At 29.1% G+C, this 19,860-nt stretch overlaps 1 protein-coding gene across 2 annotated transcripts in view; it reads right to left on the bottom strand.

Moving 5' to 3' along the window:
- The window catches only part of LOC107447646 (sterol O-acyltransferase 1), a 59,611-nt gene that overhangs the window by 34,099 nt on the left and 5,652 nt on the right, over positions 1 to 19,860 (bottom strand). The gene's annotated exons all lie outside the window — the stretch shown is intronic.

Genomic DNA, 19,860 nt, shown 5'->3' with positions numbered 1-19,860 from the left:
AACGAACAAATAATGTATTTATGTAAAAAGCAATTAAGCCTTATTAAAAATAGCCAATTTAGTGAGATTTTGCTACCTAGATGAAAATTAATAATTTTGAATAATCATCGAAATTGATAATTCTGAATTTTGTCACGTTTTGTGAGTCTAAATAATGTAGCGTTTAAGTGTGTTATCAAATGTTAAAAAATTATTTATCAAATGTTTTTCATTTTCATTGTGACTTTTACTATATTTTATTTTATTTTTAATTTTTTTTATTGACCACATTAACCGTCTTGCGCAGTTTTCAAAAACAGCATAGAGAACGCAGGCTAAAGATGCTATGCTATTTTTGAAAATGCCGCTGGCTAAAGATCAGCTAAACAGTCATAAATAACTTAAAAACTCACAGCAATTAAAAAGTAGTATATTATTCGCTAAAAAACATAATTTCATGTGACGGAAGAATAGAGTCTCCGAGAATAAGTCAATCAAGAAAAAGAAAAAAAAAGAACGCAAATAGGTAGAACTCAGTATTTATTTTACCAGAGTTCATGCATAACGTCCACGCATCATCGTATGTCACGAAAAATATTGATCTCTAATCAAGAATTTTCTTCAAGATTGCGTACAGTTTTTCTGAACTGCATATTAAATCCTAATTTCACATGCTTTTTGAATCAAAGTGTCTATAGGCAGTGACATAAATAATACTCCCGCTGCGTAGAGGATAGCATGAAGTTTGAGGGCGCAAATGCAGAAATTTATAGGGGTGCACAACCTGCAGCCCACGGTATCATCTGAACACATTAAAAAAACTATTATAATCCCCCCCCCCAAAAAAAATGAAATCAAAAATTTTGAATATCGCATTTAAGTTTTTGAACGCGTCAATTCCAAATCAATGTTGTTTTTTGATAGCTTCTTTCGGTGGTTATCACAACGAATTTCCAAAGTTTTAAAAATCCTAACAATTTTAATACGACAAAATGATGATTCGTGAATTTCGAATTTTAGTAATCACTTTGAAAGCTCTTTGAGTCCATTTCATAGTTAATCCAAGTTCGATTGCGATTTTGAGGGATTTCCTTGTGTTTCTTAAAATCCAGATCTTTTTAATACGATATTATAACGATTCGCGACTTTCGAATCGTGCAAATAGTAATAAACCTTCAACGTGGTTTATTTGTGTCAATTTTATCCGTAATCTAAGCTATTTTTCTATTGTTTGTTTTCGGCACTACGCATTTCCACATGGCTTTGGAAATACCGATATTTTAAATATGTATTAATACGACACTCGAAACGTGCATTTAAATGTATGCGCTTTATTTGTCTATTTAATTGTAAATCTGAGAGATTTTTCTTATCGTTCTTTCAACAGATATTACTAGGCTTTTCCACGCGGTTTCTAAGGTCCTGATATCTTTAATCCGGTATTAAAATAACTTGGGGTTTTTGAATCAGGCATTTTAATCATTCATTTCTGCTGAGTTCATCGTCCACCCATGTTATTTCACAATCTTCTTTTTATATAAATATTGTGAGTTATTTCCTTGTATTATTAAGGTAAATTTCATTTCAATGTTTTCAATCTGTAAGTGTATACAATGTTCCAATTTATTACTTTTTGTAAATTCCACCTTTTCATCGCGATTATTAATTCTTTATTAATTCATATTAAAATAATTTAAATTAAAGTCCATAAATTAATATAAATAAAAATGAATGATTATAAATACCCGAATGTCTTTTCATAGTGTTCTTATCTTATAACTTAAAACTAATTGTACTATGCCTAAAATAGAACGCTATTAAAGTTCTTGCATGGGGGCGCAATTAGGTCTACCTTTTAGGCGGCTGTCTAGAAGGAATCAAACAATGAAAGCATTAAATATTTCTAACATACTTAAGAAAAAATATATGAGCAGAACTAATTAATTAGAACAACATTTATTATTATCCCAATGTTAAAAAAAATCCTAAAAATAAAGGTTACAGCTGAGGTAAAGACTGATATAATACTTTATTTCCGTAATTTATCTGTTCATAAAGGTATAAAATTGCTATTTTATCTTATTCCGAGAATTTATATTATCACGCGGAAATTCGCATGACTAATCTTTTTAAAGTTAGATTAGAAAACTGATAACTAAGACAAAAAAAAATTACTACCGGATTACGCATTTTACCAGTTTCCTACATCGCAAATTAATTTTTAAACTAACTTCGTTTTTAATCCACTGATAAAAAGGTTTTAAATAACAGGATATTCAATTACCTGTAATGATATAAACTTGACTTGGTTTAAAACTCCATTTTCATTTCCTTTTAATGACTAGCATTCGAATTTCGGTAATCAGTTAAGGTTCGAAAATGTTAATTTCGTAAGTTTGGAGCTAAATGTAAGCGTAGTCCAGACACAAAATAACTGATTGTTTCATAAATGAAAAATAAAGAAACTAAAATTTCATAACTTGTTGTGAATCACGGTATTAAATAACTTGTTTTTAAAATGCTAAAGTAATAATAATGAAAATTGAAAAAAAAAGGACATGTTTATACAGAAATTGAGCAAAGAAACATAAACAGTGATTAAGACAATATTCATGCTATCATGAATCATGCTTGAATCATGGTAATTCAAAATCAACTCTCTGCAGTGTTTAGGAGAAACTGCCTCGAACTGTTCAGAGAAAATGTTATTAAAATCCTCTTAGTTAATTTCTAATGTTTTCTCATTTTCCCCCATGTTTACTAAGCAACGAAATTTTTTGTTAAGTTTCTTCCCTAAACACTGCTGAATATTCCTTTTTTTAGACTACTATAAACTTTTGATGCAGAATTTTTATTTAACACATTTTTCGAAACCTTTTTGTTATTTTGTATTCATTTAGGTCAAAATATGTGATAAATTATTACACTGAGCATTTTAAAAATGTATGGTTTTGAAATAGAGCATGAAACACCAGTCTCTCTTTCTGCCTTAATAAAATTTTCCAAACACGGCTCACTTCTAAAAAATAATTTTTCATATTTTCCCAGTTATTCAGATAGAAGCGAAACATTTATTATTGAAATTTCTTTAATTTACAAAATATTAAAATTTATAAAGTTTTGAATATGAGTTTTAAACTACTTTTTTTGGATTTTTGATTTTCGTACGAATTCCGATAATCTAATAGTTTTTTAGTAACTATTAGACTGTAATTAAAAAATACCAAAATATATTTTTGATTGTAATCAGAGATTCAGAAAAAAATTTATAAAAGGGTTAAGTGAGTCAATCGGTTAAGTCAGATCAAACATATAGATACAAGTAATTTATATAAAAGCACACTTTACCACAAGAACGATTCTTTATCTTTCTTTTCACTTATCTTCGCAAATTAAATAAGATAAAAACAGATAAATATTTTAATTTTGTAAGTTAAATAAATGGTATATTTACTATTACTCAAACTTTAACAATAGGTCCAATACATGCAATGAAATAAATTTTATAAAAGCTCATTGTGTCACAAAGATTAAATTTTAGTAAATTATATTTTAAAAAAATATACGAGATAAATAGCGTAAATCAATTTTAATAGAAATCTTAAGCGATGTACACAATTTATGGTTGCTAAATTTTAAAATATTATATAAATCAGCTGACTTTTATGTTGGTATTGTAGGTTAGGGTTTTATTAGGGAAAGAAGTAAAAAAAAAATTTTTTGACATAAAGTGAAAAAAATTTTGACAAAAATTCTTTTTTGCAAAATGAAAATATAATAAAAAATGTATGGCCCAGTAAAATATAGGACACAAAATGAGCATAATTACGATATATCCACTATCGTTAAACTCGAAAGTTGTTAGAAAGCACATTACTAGGTAATCTGCAGATTTACTAGTGTAATTCGTTAAAGAGCGGAATCAAACGTTTTCCGTTAATTCACCTAGGTAATGTGCACATAAACGGTTTCCGAACGCATTAACGGGAACCACATTAACGGTTTTTCTCCCCTTCAATCAACTAATTTGTTGACTATTTGTTTTGACTCGATTTTTCAGATATCGAAAAAAAAAAATGAAGCGCTACTTTTTTTAATTGTAATAATATTTCAAACCGTTTGATTCCTTGAATTATAGTTTTTAAAGTAATTGATGATTGAGTTCCACTGCTAAAGTGTAGATTCTTAGACTGCAATAACTGGATTTTTCAGACTGCGAAAAATAAACAACATTTTTTATTTTTCGAATATTTTGTTTATATTTTTTGTATATTGATTTAAACGTACAGAAACGTTACTATTAATCCTGCAAAGATCTTATTTTCAATTGAACGAGTGCCTTTTGAGTGTAATGTGCAGATTTATATAGTTACTTTACAGATTACCTATGTAATTTGAGTAATAAAATAATTTTTGACACTTTAACGAATTTACTAGATGGTGAGCTACATAATCTAGATCAGGGGTTTCCAACTTACATGAGGCCGGGGGCCACAATTAAAAACACAAATCAAATGGCGGGCCGCAACTTTATCAAAATTTTATATAAGTCTATTCTATGTTTGAAGGAACATTAAATATCACAGTCAGATTTTTACCATGTTGTTCAAAACAAAAGTATTGAATTAAAAATTAAAATAAGAAGTAGATTTTAGAAAATATTTAATTGCATATTAAAAAATTCTGGCTACAATAACTTTAATGTGCACCCATGTATTAGACAATTAATGTGCAACAGATATCTAATTGTTAAGATGTACAACTTTATAAACGTTGGTATTAAAGCTTACATAGTAGCACACAAAATGTTCAATGAGAAAATTGAGGTTTGTCTGCTGCAACCACCAGAGAATAGATATTTACATTTTAAATTTACAAATGTGTGTGTAAATATTTTCGTCTAAAACGAGTGGTTTCAAAAAGTTAAATCGGAGAATTTCTTCGAGAAAATTTCTGATACACACATGCTAAATTATATTCACAAAATACAAAAAAATTAAATAAAAATGAGCTACATACACGATTATTTTTGTATTTGAATAAATATTTTCTTGGATGCAAAACCTGAGAAATAATTTTTTTTTTTTTGCACCGTGGTATGATAAATTTCACAGAAACGAAGAAATTAGGTTTTTATTAACGAGAAAAGTATTTGAAACCCATATAGATTTTTTTCGAAATTTGTCAGCAAAAAAAATGACAACTAATATATTTTAATTCGCGGGCCGCCAGTTGGAAACCACTGATCTAGATAATGTGTAGGGTATCTGATTCCTACACTTTAGCGATAACATATCTACCATATTTAAGAGTAATCGATTTCTAAGTTTTATTATTAAAGCAAAGAATTATATTTAAAGTGACATGGAAACTCGTTCTTAAAAGACAAATTACACCATACCACTTGTTGCTTGCAACAGTCTTGTAACCTCTGTTAATAGCAGACATATCCGAGTTACGTTCTACTTTTAAAATTATTTCGCATTTTTTTTTTTATTACCACACACGTTATGACAGTAAGTGAAGCATAAAATTAAAGGGAGAGGTAGAAATAGTGTTTATTAATATCTAACGAAGTAAGGAATAAAAATTACTGTTCGGAAAAAGTTTTAAATTTTTTATTACTTATCAATAGAACTTTTTAAGTAAAAAGAATTTATCTATAGACAACGTAAATACTCTTCAACTTTTTAAATTTTCACTCATGATATAAACGAAATATTTTATTATGAATTTAGCACATCATTAAAAAGTCGATTACATTATTCTATATTATTCTCTTGCGTGTTTCATTTTTGTTAGAAGAATAAAAAGTCATTAAAAAACAAAAAACATTAGTATACAATAATTTTCTGTCATGATGTAAACGAAATATTTCATGATGATATGAACTAAAAATTTAACACACAATTAAAAAGACGATTGCATTATTTTACTTCGTGCTTCATTTTGTTAAAAAAATAAAATAAAAGGTTATTAAAAAACAAAAACAAATATTAGTTTGTATAAAAATATAATTAGTGTAGACAAGAACAAATAATTATTTATTTATCTTTTAAGAAAGTGCATTCAGTTTTAAGTTCAGTTTTTAGTTTTTTTTTTTTTTTTTAATTGTGAAGTTTGAAAAGGAAATTTATTTTTAACAAATTATGCTAATCTTAAATCCTCTTTAATATTGATGTTATCAACAAGCGGAAGTAAAAGAAAAATTGTTTCGCAAATTATTGATTCATTATTTTGGAATCTGAAAGCGTGATTCATTGGCGGAAGCATATTTCGCAGCGGGATGGTCAAAGCCTTTTAAACAGAAAGATTAAATATTTCTTCAGAAATTACCGTTTAACATGGATGCAAAGAAATTGACCTCTTTCTCTCAATTATCGACTAAGAGAGAAAACTTATATTAGTCTACCGTCCCAGATACAAAAAATAAATAATAATAATAATACAGTTCAATAATTTGAGAATGCTTTGAACTGCAGGTGATTATTCTTTTATGTTTTTGACCCAACGTTACAAAAAGTTTAATATTTTCTATACTCTGTTGCAAGTTTAATAAGAAAAAAAGAAGAAGAAAACATGGAGAGAGCCAGTTTGCATCTAAATGGATGCCAAGCTCTCAGCGCGAGCGAATATCAACATCACCAACTCTTAAAAACGACGTAAAACGGCCTCCTTTTTGCTTACAAAAAAAATAGTACGAATTGAATATCTGTCCGATGAGTTTACTTTTAAAAGTTCTTATGTTGTTTTGAAAGCATCATTATATAATTTGATAGCTAAATAAAACGGAACTATATGCCGTCGCGGATGATTACTTAAATCCAATACAGCCTTTGGTCTTTTCTTAACTTGAAACGGAGTATAACTACATTGCATGTATCTAATACAAAGGGAAAAAAAAATCAAACCCCGCTATAGTGAACACGGCTTATAGTGAACGAAATGCTCGGTCCCGTGCCTTGCTATACACGTATAATGTTATTTTTAGGGGATATAGTGAACCAAAAATGTGAGGAAGTTGGATATAATGAACTTTTTTCTGTCTTCGACTGATTCCCCCCCAGTGGCGTAGAGAGGGGTGGGCAAGGGGGGGCATCATGCCCCGGGCGCTACTCACAAAGGGGCGCCAAATGGTCCGCAAAACAAAAAATTGCTGAATAATTTTTTTTTTATTATAATTGATTTCTGGAAAATATATTTTAACTTAGTGCCAGTGTAATATAATAAATGTCAATTCATAAATATTATTCATAATAATTAATATTTAATTCATATTAAATATTATATTAAATTCATATTCATATTAAATATATTTCAATATTGAATTCACGTCCTTGTCATCGAGCTCTGCTTAGAATAAAAATGAAATGTTAATAAATATTAAATGTTATATATAAGTTTAATGTCAGCATAAATTATATTGCATATTTCACTATGTTACAACCTTTCAAGTTCAAGGCATTCTTGGTAAGTAATAAATCAAATAAGATTGCTTACTACATCTACTCGACGATTCTATTATTAAGTGAATAGAGTATGAAAAAACTTGTTAACAGAAAAATTTGTTGTTCTGTTCTCATACTTGTCACTACAGATTCAAAATGAATTCATTCATCTTCTGGCATCTACAGTTCAAAATCAACTAATAAACGATATCAAAAGAAATAAATATTATGGACTTTTATTTGATTCAACTCCTGATATCTCTCATCGAGAACAAATGTCCCAAGTCGCTAGGTATGTAGATGCTGATTTTATCAATAAAAAAGTTTCCATCAAAGAATCTTTTTTGAGTTTTATTGAAATACATGCTAAAGATGCAGCCTCGATCGAAAATACAATTTTAGAGAAATTAAATTACGATGAAATTTCATTAACAAACTGCAGATCACAATGTTACGATAATGCTGCCGTGATGGCAGGTCACACATCTGAAACGCGATGGAGCGCCAGAATACAAGCGGTTATCGTTATCATCTATGAGCTAGAGAATATAAAAGAACTAATAGAAAAATTAGCAGAGCACACTACCACTACAAGTGACAACAGAAGTGAAGCTACAATTCTGTTGCAAAATATACTAACCTTTAGTTTTATAACTTTAGTTCATTTCTGGTATGAAATCTTAAGAAGGATTGATCGTGTGCAGCTCAGATTACAAGATCCTAGAATGAATTTTAAAGAAGTGTTCCATGATCTTGAATCATTAGCGACTGAACTAGCCGAAATTTGAGACAAGCTCTGTAAAGAGGCAATAGAAAAAGCAGAGTCTCTTTGTGAAAAATGGGATATGGATACAACAATACGTGCCTGGAGAATTGGCTATGGTGGGCTTTCCGCAGAAAGTGAAATTTCTCGCGTTATGAAAAGCACTCTTGATTGTCTCCAACAAGAAATGTGTACACCATTAAGTGACCTTAATTTCAAATTGGATTTCTGCTGGACGTTGAAAATTTATTAAACAAGGATAATGTTGATAACGACCTTGAAAAAAATTTGTAAAAATCTGGGTGAATTTTATAATACAGATTTCAATGTAATCGAACTTATTATCAAAATATGTGACAGCAAAATGTTACTCCGCGGTAGAAAAGAAATTAAACCTAAAACTCCATTAGAATTTCTTACTTTTATAATCAATCTCGAATGGAGAATATGTTTCTCCAAATCTGAGAGTGGCATTTCAAATACTCCTGACTATCTCAGTATCAATTGCTAGCTGCGAACGTTCATTCAGCAAATTAAAATTAATTTTGACAGATCGCCTAAGTGACCTAGCATTTTTAAGTATGGAAAGAGTAAAAGTTTAAATGATCAATTTTGATGATATTATTGATACATTTGCTTCATCAAAAGCATGGAAAATTTAGACATAGTAATTAGTTTTATTAATGTATTATAATCATATGATCATTAAATATATGTATCTCCTTAGAGATAATAAATATTTATTCTTTTATTGTTTTAAAACTGCGTGTTTTTAAAATATTTCTTTATAAATATGTAAAATAAATAATAGGTATCTTTTGAACTAATTCTAGATGATCATATACATTTCAAAATCTAGTCTTGTTCTCTCAACTACATTTTTTGTCTCAAATTTAAAACCTAGCTAGAGTCTATGACTTTATTTATTTTACTTTATTTATTTATTAATTTGAGAGTATATTTTACATATAAGATTATGTGGTTTTCGAATGGGGGGCGCTAAAAGGATATTGTGCCCCGGGCGCGAGTTAAGCTCGCTACGCCACTGTTTCCCCCCCCCCCCATTTTCTTTGCAATAATTTTAAAATTTCTGTTTCAAAATGAATACATATACCGATTTTTAAAACCATCTATAGAAACTACTTTTATGTGCTCAAATGGCTGGTTAGACAGGTTTAAAAAGCGGAATAACAGAAATTCAGGAAAAATTATCTGGTAAATTATGTTGAGGATTGCTCATCAGCTAATTTTTATTAGTACGCAAGACGAAGAGTGATGAAAAATAACAAATTTTTTGCTATTACATAATATTTTTCAGTCATTTATATGAATAATGTGTAATAAAAGGGAGGAGTTTGGGAACCATTAGTGAAATTGCCTGCGTAACGGATATAGTGAACTCCCGGTTATAGTGAATCTAAATTTCGGTTCCTTGAAGGTTCACTATAGCGGGGTTTGACTGTATAACCATAGGGAAAGTTATTTACGATGTTGTCTGCCATATAGTATTATTTTACTTATTTTATTATTTTATTGAAAGGAAAGTGCTGTACAATATCGGAAATTTAATATCACGATATATTCCCAAGAAATATCAATATTTCACGGTGTATCGCTGTATTTTCCCAGTTAGACTATTTTGTATCATTTTTAATTTAGTCAATATTTTAATTACCAAGTGAAATTTATTTGAAAAGAAATTTGTCTTTTTGATGGAACCAACCCACATTTGTGTTACATGGTGTGGAAAACGACGAAAACCTCCCACGGTTAGCGTGACGGCAAGAGAACTCTAAACCATGATCCGTCGTCAACCACTAAAACTGAGGATCTTTCACATCGCACTGTGGTCGGTTCGTGCCTGGTGTGGAGTTCGTATCGATGGGGCTGGGTTCTCAAACGCTCTAACCCCCGAACCACTACGGATCGGATATAAATATTTGTCGATAATGTTTGCGTTTATTATCTTATATTCGATATTTATCGAAAGACATGATATTCAATAATATTATGTAAGCGCCTAAAAAAGGAGTTATGATTCGCTTAGCTTTTGATAAGGGGGGAAGGAGGGGTATGAGCACTACTTATCAAGGCACTAAAATCCGTTAGTTTCCAACATCTTTTAAAAGACAATGAAAAAAAAGTTACAAAAAATCCAAATTGAAGACGAAAAAAATCTCACATTTATAAAAAAAGTTGAATTTATTAATAAGATATTGGGAAAATATTTTTCAAGTCAAGAGATTTAACAATAGGGAGAAAACACGAAAGTTTTTTTGAATATTCTACGCAACCTTTTATAAAATGGATGAAAACGTAATTTTTTTCTTCTTGCAAAGTTATGTCTTTTATTTGAATTTAATCCTTAAATCATTACTAAGTTACCATGCTTGACCGAAATCAAGAGAATGTCGACTTTCACTGGTCAATGATCGCATAATCGCTTTGGTGAAATGTCCGAAATATTTGTTATATCCTATTTGATATTAATTTATTCGTCGATATTATTACATTTATTCGATATTTTAACAACTGTTGAGATTGTAGATTAGGAGAAACATCAGTGTTCGGAGTACCGGTTAAATGCATACCAAACAGTGGCACTTGACCTTAAAAAAAAAACATCGATGTAGGGCATACCGGAAAAATGTATACCGAGCAGAGGCACTTAAGCAGACCTAGTATATATTTTGTACATTTATCAAAGCAACTATGTGATTGTCAACATTCACCGGTAGAAATCAACAACCACCCGGTCATTCACAGTAACAACTACAGTAAACACCAAACTTTTTTAAAAAAAAAATTTAAAAAAAAAGGTAGGAGATGAATGTTGTAACTTTTTTAGGAAAAATCAGGAGAGAAATTTGGAAATTTCTTATTCATGTGGAGATGGGGTCAAAGGGAGGCAGTCCTAAATTTTCAAAAACATTCTTAAGTGATATTTGAACCTCATATTATGTAATCGGTATTTTTATTTAAATTATTGTGAGTCTCTTGTATCTTTTAATATGCACACTAAAATGTTCTAAAAATGCTTTATTAACTATTTAAAAATGTTTAAATATTTGACGCATCTAAACTGCGATGCTGCTAAAAATAAAATGCCTTAAAACTAATAATTTCAATTTATGTTAAATAAAAATATCTAACCTGTCAGTTTGTCCGTTAATTTGTTTGTTATGTTAAATCAGTGTTTCCCAAAGTAAGGTACGCGTACCCCCAGGGATATGGGAACAGTTTAGCGGGGGTACGCGTTTTTATGCGAAATATCTTGCAACAAACGAAAATTTCAAAAAATTTTATTTAAAAATAAAGCTAGCCATGAAAATTTACGATTACTTATTTTTCAATTGGCAATTTTTTGTAGAGTTAATAGTTAATAAATAGTGGTGCCTACAGCCAGTTGTGATTTTTAACTTTTGGGCAATTTTTTTATAGTAAAAAATACATTCATTTTTTTATTAGTGATACACAGCGTAACGAAAAATTCAGAAAGAGTACACAAAAGTTTGAGAAACACTGTGTTAAATAAAAATATCTATAATTTGACTCTTAGATTAACAAAAAAAAAATAAGAAGATTTTCTTAAATTTATAAGGCAGATTTATCAATTTTATAAATTTAAGTACTGAAATGTGAAATATAAATTCAAGTTTTCCTTGAGACACATTAAATTATTGAAATAAAGTATGTTTAAAACCGAATTTGGAGAATGCATCGTTTTGAAGTCTGGAAAAAACAATCACAGAAAAAAGCTTTCTTCAATTCTTTGAAGTTCAAATACAGGGGAGAAAGGAAAATTCATTTTGCATTAAAATTGAGATACTTTTTTTTATAAAAGGTAATTACTTGATAAAGAAATTTTGATAACATATGTTACTGTAAATGACAGAAATGGGCGGTTGTTGACTTCCAACGGTGAATGTTGACAATCACATAGTCGCTTTGGTAAATGTACAAAATATATACTAGGTCTAGTTAAGTGACACTGCCTACTATGCACTTAACCGGTACTCCGAACTGTCCTAATCAATCCTCAGCAGATAATAAAATATCGAATAAATATAATAATATCAACAAATAAGTTAATATTAAATCGTATATAACAAATATTTCGGACATTCACCAAAGCGACTATGTGATGGGTGGCATCCCCTAGTGAAAGTCGACATTCTCTTGATTTCGGTCATTCACAGTAACATATATGCGTATATATGTTAGTAACATAATTTTTTAATATTAGAGGGTGCACATAAATTAACGTGAGGTGTTTAGAATCCTATAACATGTTATATACAAGGCGAAATGTAAAACAATTTATCGTACAGGCAGATTGTTGAATATGCGGGTTCTATTTCTAAACTCTTTAAATGTACGACACTGAAAAAGTTGACGATTTAAATAGCTTTTTTTATTTGATAGTATCTAATAGAATTTGCCAAGTTGGCTCGATATGAGTTCGATCCTGGCTGAACAACCGGCGGCCTATATATGCACATTAAATCTATCCCCATATGTTAAGTCCTCATATGTGTTGTGGGTAGTGGTTAGAAAAACTACATTATTTTTGTAGTTTACTACAACTACTCTGTTACAAATGTAGTTAACCACGATTACATTTTTTAATGTAGGGACTACAAACTAATTTGGAATTGTAGTGACTACTTCACTACTTTATGGAAACCAACTTACATTCAATGTGAGGGAATACTCAAGAAATATTTATTCATGTTTACATGACCTAATTTGTTATTACAAAACATTTTTTATTCGAATTCGTTCCTATAACCTTCAACTTTTTGTACCTTTCTCGACAGCGAATTTTTAATTTAAGAAATGCAAAATGATCCAATACTTGAAAGTTTTTAATTGTTTAATGCTCTCTTATTTCCTCTAAGAAATTAAGAAAACGTCGAAAGAACGTTCCCTTCCTTTAAAATAGCATCCATGTTTTAAGATTGTACATTCGCACGTGAAAGTGTGACTAAAATGACAGTTTATCTATTTTTCGTATTAGCTAGTTTAAATATGCCGACCGGCCAGTGTTGGGGTCAGGGAACTGTCCTTGCATCAGAAAGGTTCTGGGTTCAAATCCCGGGCAAGGCATGGATGTTCTTTCTTCTTTGTACTATCTGCCCTCACTGTGGGAGTGACGCTGGCCCACCTAATAGGGTGCCCCTGAAAGAGAGGCCAACAAAACTGTCCTGTATATGCCTGAATTGACGAATGTTAACACAAGTGGGCGTTGGAAAGAAAAAAAGTTTAAATATTAGTTATACATGATTCATGTTAACGCTCAGCTTCAGCCACGGGGTCATACAGACCCGCGAAGATTTGTAACTATCAAATTTGAAAAATTTCCTACGTTAGAGGAAATTTTTCGCCGTGTTACTATTACTACTACTACGCCGTGTTACTATTCTAAACTAACGTTAAAAGTAGTTGCCAGAAATCACTACAAACTACGTACTGTTTTTTTTTTATATCACATTACTCACGACACTATTTTTTTAGATAGTAGCGCTATACTACACTACAAACTACAACAAAAAGTAGCGACAGTTTCACTACTTGCAGTGCATTATTTCCGACCGTAGAAGTTTGGAGAGAGGGGCAACTTTATGCACTTTCTTTTGACAGGGGCCAAAAACGTGATATTCTTACCATGGCCCTTAAGAGATATAGCACTTAAAACAGGTACCTGTCCTATGATTGGGTGGTGTGTGTAGCTCAATATAATCGAAATTCTAGTACAAATACAAGGCAGTTACAATATTATGTTTCAAGCACCAAATTTTACTCATTTTTCGTTCCTTAGTAGTTATTTTATTTTATTTAGAAATGGGAAGTGCTCTGAGCATCGAATCCAAATTTCTTACATACCACTCAGGCGAGCCTCTCAACATCTTTATTTTATAAGCTCCCTGTAATAGTAATAAAATTTAAAAAAATAAAATTATTAGATTTTTGTGCTTCGGATCCTGATCAACTAAATCGAAAGTAAATTTTTGATTAGTAAAAAAAAAATCTGGAAATGGGCGATGCACAAAATTAAATTACTGCTCATCCAGAACTGTTCTAAAAAATATTACCTAAAATCCAATAGGACGAGATTGCTTTATAGGTTTTTTTCCCCCTCAGACAAATTTTTGTTTCCTATTCCTGTAATATTCGAGGAAAAGGCCTCATTTGTTAGACATATTTATGAGATTTCAAATCGAATAACGGTGTTTGACGTTTTATAACTCACTTTGTTCTCTCAATGATTTATGCTTCCTTTTCTGTCACGACAATTCGTGAGAATATATATTACTTCAGCAGGGCTTTTCTTTTCTTATTATTTTAATTTCCAAAGCGCGATATTTTAAAAGATTACACCTTTTTTCGAAAATATTTTTTTCCCCACAAAATATTTAAAAAAAAATTTTTTTAATGTTTTAATATTATAACTAAAATGAAGTTAAAAGATGATTATGAATTTGCATAAAATGCCTGCATTTCAGTTTTACATGGGCTGTGAATTTTTCGTCATGTTCCTGTCTATAAAAATAAACTCCACAAAGTTGTACCAGATTAGAACACTTCGGAGGAATCGCTTTAAAACCTAACTTATCAGTAATTATTATAGCCACTGTTTACAAATATTATTTCAACCGGTGTCCGTTTAGTGAAAAATTATTACTATTAGTGGAATATAAATGTCAAGTAATATCTATTTAATTAAAATAAAAACAGAATAATTTATTTTTAAATTATTACCATTTGTATATAGAAGAATCTTCGTTGAAAAAAGGGAAAAAATACCGTAATTTCAGAGTCAAGTAATCTTTAATTAAAAAATAAATAATTAAAAGTAAATTAATTCTGTTTGTTAACAGAAGAAAAAAAACAGTCCCAATGCAAGATTTAATACCTGCACGTCTCGTTGTTAGGCAAGTTCTTTGTCTGCCGATTACCGCGCCAATAAAGAAGCAAAAATTTAACTAGTATTTTAAGTATGCTTAAATTTTCAAATGCGTTTTTCGGGGAATTGTCTGCCTAGAGAGCTCTATTATTTTACGGGTTGTTTACTACTTTAACCTTTTCGAGACAGACGGGTCATATATGTTTCGAGACGGGTGAGTCATTCTCAGGGTGTCGATAATCAGGATAAAAAAATATTAAACTGGTAGCAAACTATTTTTATAGCAGTTTATTTGTGGGAGGGATAATAATAGTTTGCTTTTTTTTTTTAAATCACCACTACTTAGTGCGAATTAAAAAATGTATAGTTACCATACCTGCCAACTTTTAATCATTTCGAGGATGATTTTCCCCAGTGGTAGTAAAATGGAATTTAAATTACAATTTTAGGCAGAAACATACACAGTATTTTGAACTAGCTTATGCGGATTATCAAAACAGTACTACATATTAACATAAATGATTAATTTTTAAAAAAATAGTGGTGCATAAAAAAGGTTATAAAATAGGGTTATAAATGCACGGAAGCATACATTTTACTACCACTTTAAATACAGAAATAAAATTTTATGTAAAATACGTAAAGGTTGGCAGGTATGAGTTACACTTTTAACACACAAGGATTGGATGTGTCAGATTTCAAGTGAAAGCAAAAATAAGTCTGTCAAATTAGCTAACACCCATTGTAGCTACCACTTTTTATTTTTTACTATCTTGATTCTGACTCCGTGCGAATACATTTATGACTATCCCGTCCTTAAAAGGTTAAGATAAATGCCACTAATATAAAGTTTCTTAGACTGTTTTGAGACTGTTAAGACAGTTTTGAAATTATTACGACTGCTTTGAGACTGTTGAAATTCCTTTTGATGATTAAATCTTACCATAAGTGTTAGATTGAAATTAGTAAAAAAACAATAAAAATTGTTCTAAAAGTACTCGTAAATGTGTAAATTAATATTTTTTTTTTCTTTTCTAAAAACTGCCGCTGACATAAAAACGAAGTTTCAACATCAAACATTTTATGCAAATATTATCTTCAGTGTACAAATTTCTTAACTGAAAAACGTTGTTACCGACGGGATGCATTTTCACAGTTCTCAAGTCAAATAAAGGACTTTTCAAGAACGCATTATCAGTTAACATCTAGTCAACATGATCAGACACTGGAGTATTTCAGATAGTAGATAACTTTATTTAGATAAGTTCGGAAAACCTGTGTGTCACTAAGAGATCTTTAATGACAATAAGACAATGATAAGTCACGCCCTTAATTCACACTTGGAATGGGAATTATAATTAGGGTTGCAATAGTGTCACGTCGCGAATTTCTATCATATTACTTCTACTAATATTCATTCTAAAATTCAAAATTTAAAAAAAAAAAGCGAATTGTTCGAAATTTTACGATTTATACAAAAATTAAACATTTAAGATTTTTTGGTTGTTTATTTTTATTTATTTATTTTATTTATTTAGTCTTGTTAAGATTTTAAAAACAATTAGTACATTTTTGAAGCTTCAAAACTGATGAATAACAAAAAGACAAGAAAATAGTTTTGAATTAGCCCAAATTCTATAACGTAAGGTGGTCTTTCATTCTCTTGATTATAAATAAATAAAGATACCATGCCTTCTTAAAATGCCATAAGAAAACAAAAAGAAAATGTATTTTAATTTATACAATTTTTTCAGCTCTTACATGCTTTTATTTTATGCATGGGCAAGTCTTTCAGCACATATAGAGTGTAAAAAAAAAAAATAAAAGAAAAAGGTTTAGAAAAGGACAAATATCTTGAGAAATATATATCGGAACAAAAAAGAGAAAATAAAGCGCTTAATATATATTATATATATATATATATATATATATATATATATATATATATATATATATATATATATATATATATATATATATATATATATATATATATATATATATATATATATCCAATGATATCTAACTCGATCTTCCATTCCCTCCCGGAAGAGAAAGTGTAGGGAAGGGGACTATAAAATCTTAAATATGAATCCATATTTCATATTGTTGATTCGGATTCTCCAGAAAAAAAGTAACTATTTGACCTGTGGGTTAATGCATTTTGCTTCACAGATGGCACTGCAACCGAGAAGAACTAAAATAGAATACACACATAAAATCGACAGGTTTTAATTTTTTTATAGGCTATTTTAAAAAAAAAAAAAAAAAAAATGAAAATATTGAAAATTTTTATTTTAATTTATTTATTCATTTTTTAGCTCATGGTATCATTGAATAGCTTTTAAAAAAATTATTGGTTGCTTCAATTTTCACTTTTTCGATCCGATGTATATTTCACGAGATATTTGACCGTTTCCAAACTATTAACACTCTATATATTTTTGTATGAGTTCCAGAGAAAGTTTTAGAATTTCTGAGGAATCTTATGCGAATTTTTTTCTTCTTGCGATAAACTTACAACCCTAGTTACAATCAGACATTTGTATGATATGAAAAATACCAGTAGGGCAGTTAAAGCTTACTCTGTAAATCAATTAAGCTCATTGTATTGAACTCAGTAACAATTTAAAAAATCACTAAAATAATAACAGCTAATGTAAATTCAATATTTTATGCTGCCATTTTTTTGGAAGTATTTACCAAACTAATTTACACTAAAAATATATTCTTTAAGAACAAATAGGGATAAATAACAAAATAGTAATTATTTAGACAGAAATGTAGGGGCAATTAGAATGAGTATTTTTGTGAATGTTTAACAAAATTAGTTTAATGCAAACGTATTTGATAATAAGAAATTTTAGGCATAAATACATACTGACATGCTTTTAAATTAGTTTTTTTTATTTTGATACTTATTAATTTCATGTGTCACGCATGGACCGAAACGCTGAATTACCAAATGCATTTTATACTTATGTAATTTTTAAACTTATAAGATAATTGAATTTATATAAAAAATAAAAGATAGAAATTAAAATGGATTTTCAAGCGAAAGAAATTATAGAAACTTTCACATTTTGAAAGAAAAAAAAATTGAACTTCATAGTTCTTCGCATTCAGTTGAAGTTAGTATTAGGTCACGAACTTTCAAATGAACGAAAATTCATCACAAAAATCATTTTCTATTTTTTATATTGTCGATATCTAGGCATTTATCTGAACATTTTAAAACGAATACTTTTTGAATCGAAGCAAAATTAACAAAGTTTTGGCGATTTTTGCTTCAACGACGCCTTTTTGTTCACATCACCTTGCCTGCAGCTAGGTACATTCTTGCTCGTTTTTGAAAATTGTGTTTACTTGTGTAAATTTTACTGCATCTAATTATTTAAATAGTTCATAAAATCATATTTACAGTTATTTATATTAAAAAAAGGAAATATTTGTTCAAAAGTAGAATTTGCAATATATAGGGAAAAAAATTTTTTTTTTTCAAAATGTCATTTGTTGAAAATTTCTGAATTTCAAACTGATCCAGCGAAATGAATTTTTATTCTATTGAGCAAAGAATTTGATACTACATACTTATGAATGAATGTTATTAACACGTTGCTCGAAAAGTTTTTTTTTTTTTTTACTTTAGTGATTAGTATTACATTTATTTATGAATCTTTTATTGCGATCTGATGATTTTCTTCCGAAAATGCTGTTTCTTAACTACTTCTTTACTGTTATTTGTTTCGATAGCAAAAAATAGAAAAACTACTCCCAACAGTTTTTTTTTATCCTACCTATAGCATTTTGAAAGAATTTTGTCGTTTTAACAAAACTTCTGACGAGAGGAATAATATAAAAACAAAATAATTCAAATTTTAATTTTTTTTAAATTTTAAAAAACTTTTCTGAAATTTTATAAATTAGTTGTTTTTAACAATGTAAACTTTTACTGGAAACTTCAAACCAATCTGTTGACAATGTCTAAAACAATTTTTGAAAGTCATTTGTACACAATATTATATGACATATGTATTATTTTATCAATCAAATGTAAGACAATTAAAAATTGCATTTATCGGATAATTTATTTAAAAAAATATTTACCCTAAGCTTTGAAGGAAAAATGAAACTTCATAGTTTTGTAAAAGTACAAAATTATCATACATGTTAAAAAAAGTGGCAGTTCCACTTTCAGTTTCGACACGTATTTCATCATGAAGGCAATAATTGTGACCTAGCATGTGACGAATAATTCCGAAGGCAATACGAACTTTTTTCAGGTAGATAATGAATTTCATCGAAGGTCATTTCACGGTATTCCAATTGACAATAAGTTGATGAGCTTCCTCTAACTGACTACTTTTATAATGAATCACAATGACAAATTTAAAGTTTATAAAAAGTTCCAATTAGAATGGGTGATTCAATAAAGCGACATTTATGACCGTTAACTGACACTTCACAAAATATTTAAACGAAGAAAGGGACCTTTCACAAAATTTTTCTTTTGAAAAACGGAGTCAATGACATCTTTAATTCATAATTTTAAAATTAAACTCATTGAAAAAAAGTGTTTTTTTTTTATTTATTTATTTATTTATTTTTTGTGTTTTTTTCGCAAAATGGGACCTTAAATTTAGTAGATTCACAAAAAAATTTGATTTTTCACTATTTCACAAAAACCGACCCTTCACAGAAAGTTTGAGTCTGGTTGTTGTGAATTTTCACAAAATTTGGATCTTTCTTTCACAGATTCACAA

The sequence above is a fragment of the Parasteatoda tepidariorum genome, chromosome 10 (genome assembly GCF_982258835.1).
Source record: "Parasteatoda tepidariorum strain Cologne lab strain chromosome 10, Ptep-v5.0, whole genome shotgun sequence".
Classification (NCBI taxonomy): Eukaryota; Metazoa; Arthropoda; class Arachnida; order Araneae; family Theridiidae; genus Parasteatoda; species Parasteatoda tepidariorum.
The sequence above is the reverse complement of the archived record's forward strand: the minus strand, read 5'-3'. Positions and strand labels throughout refer to the sequence as shown.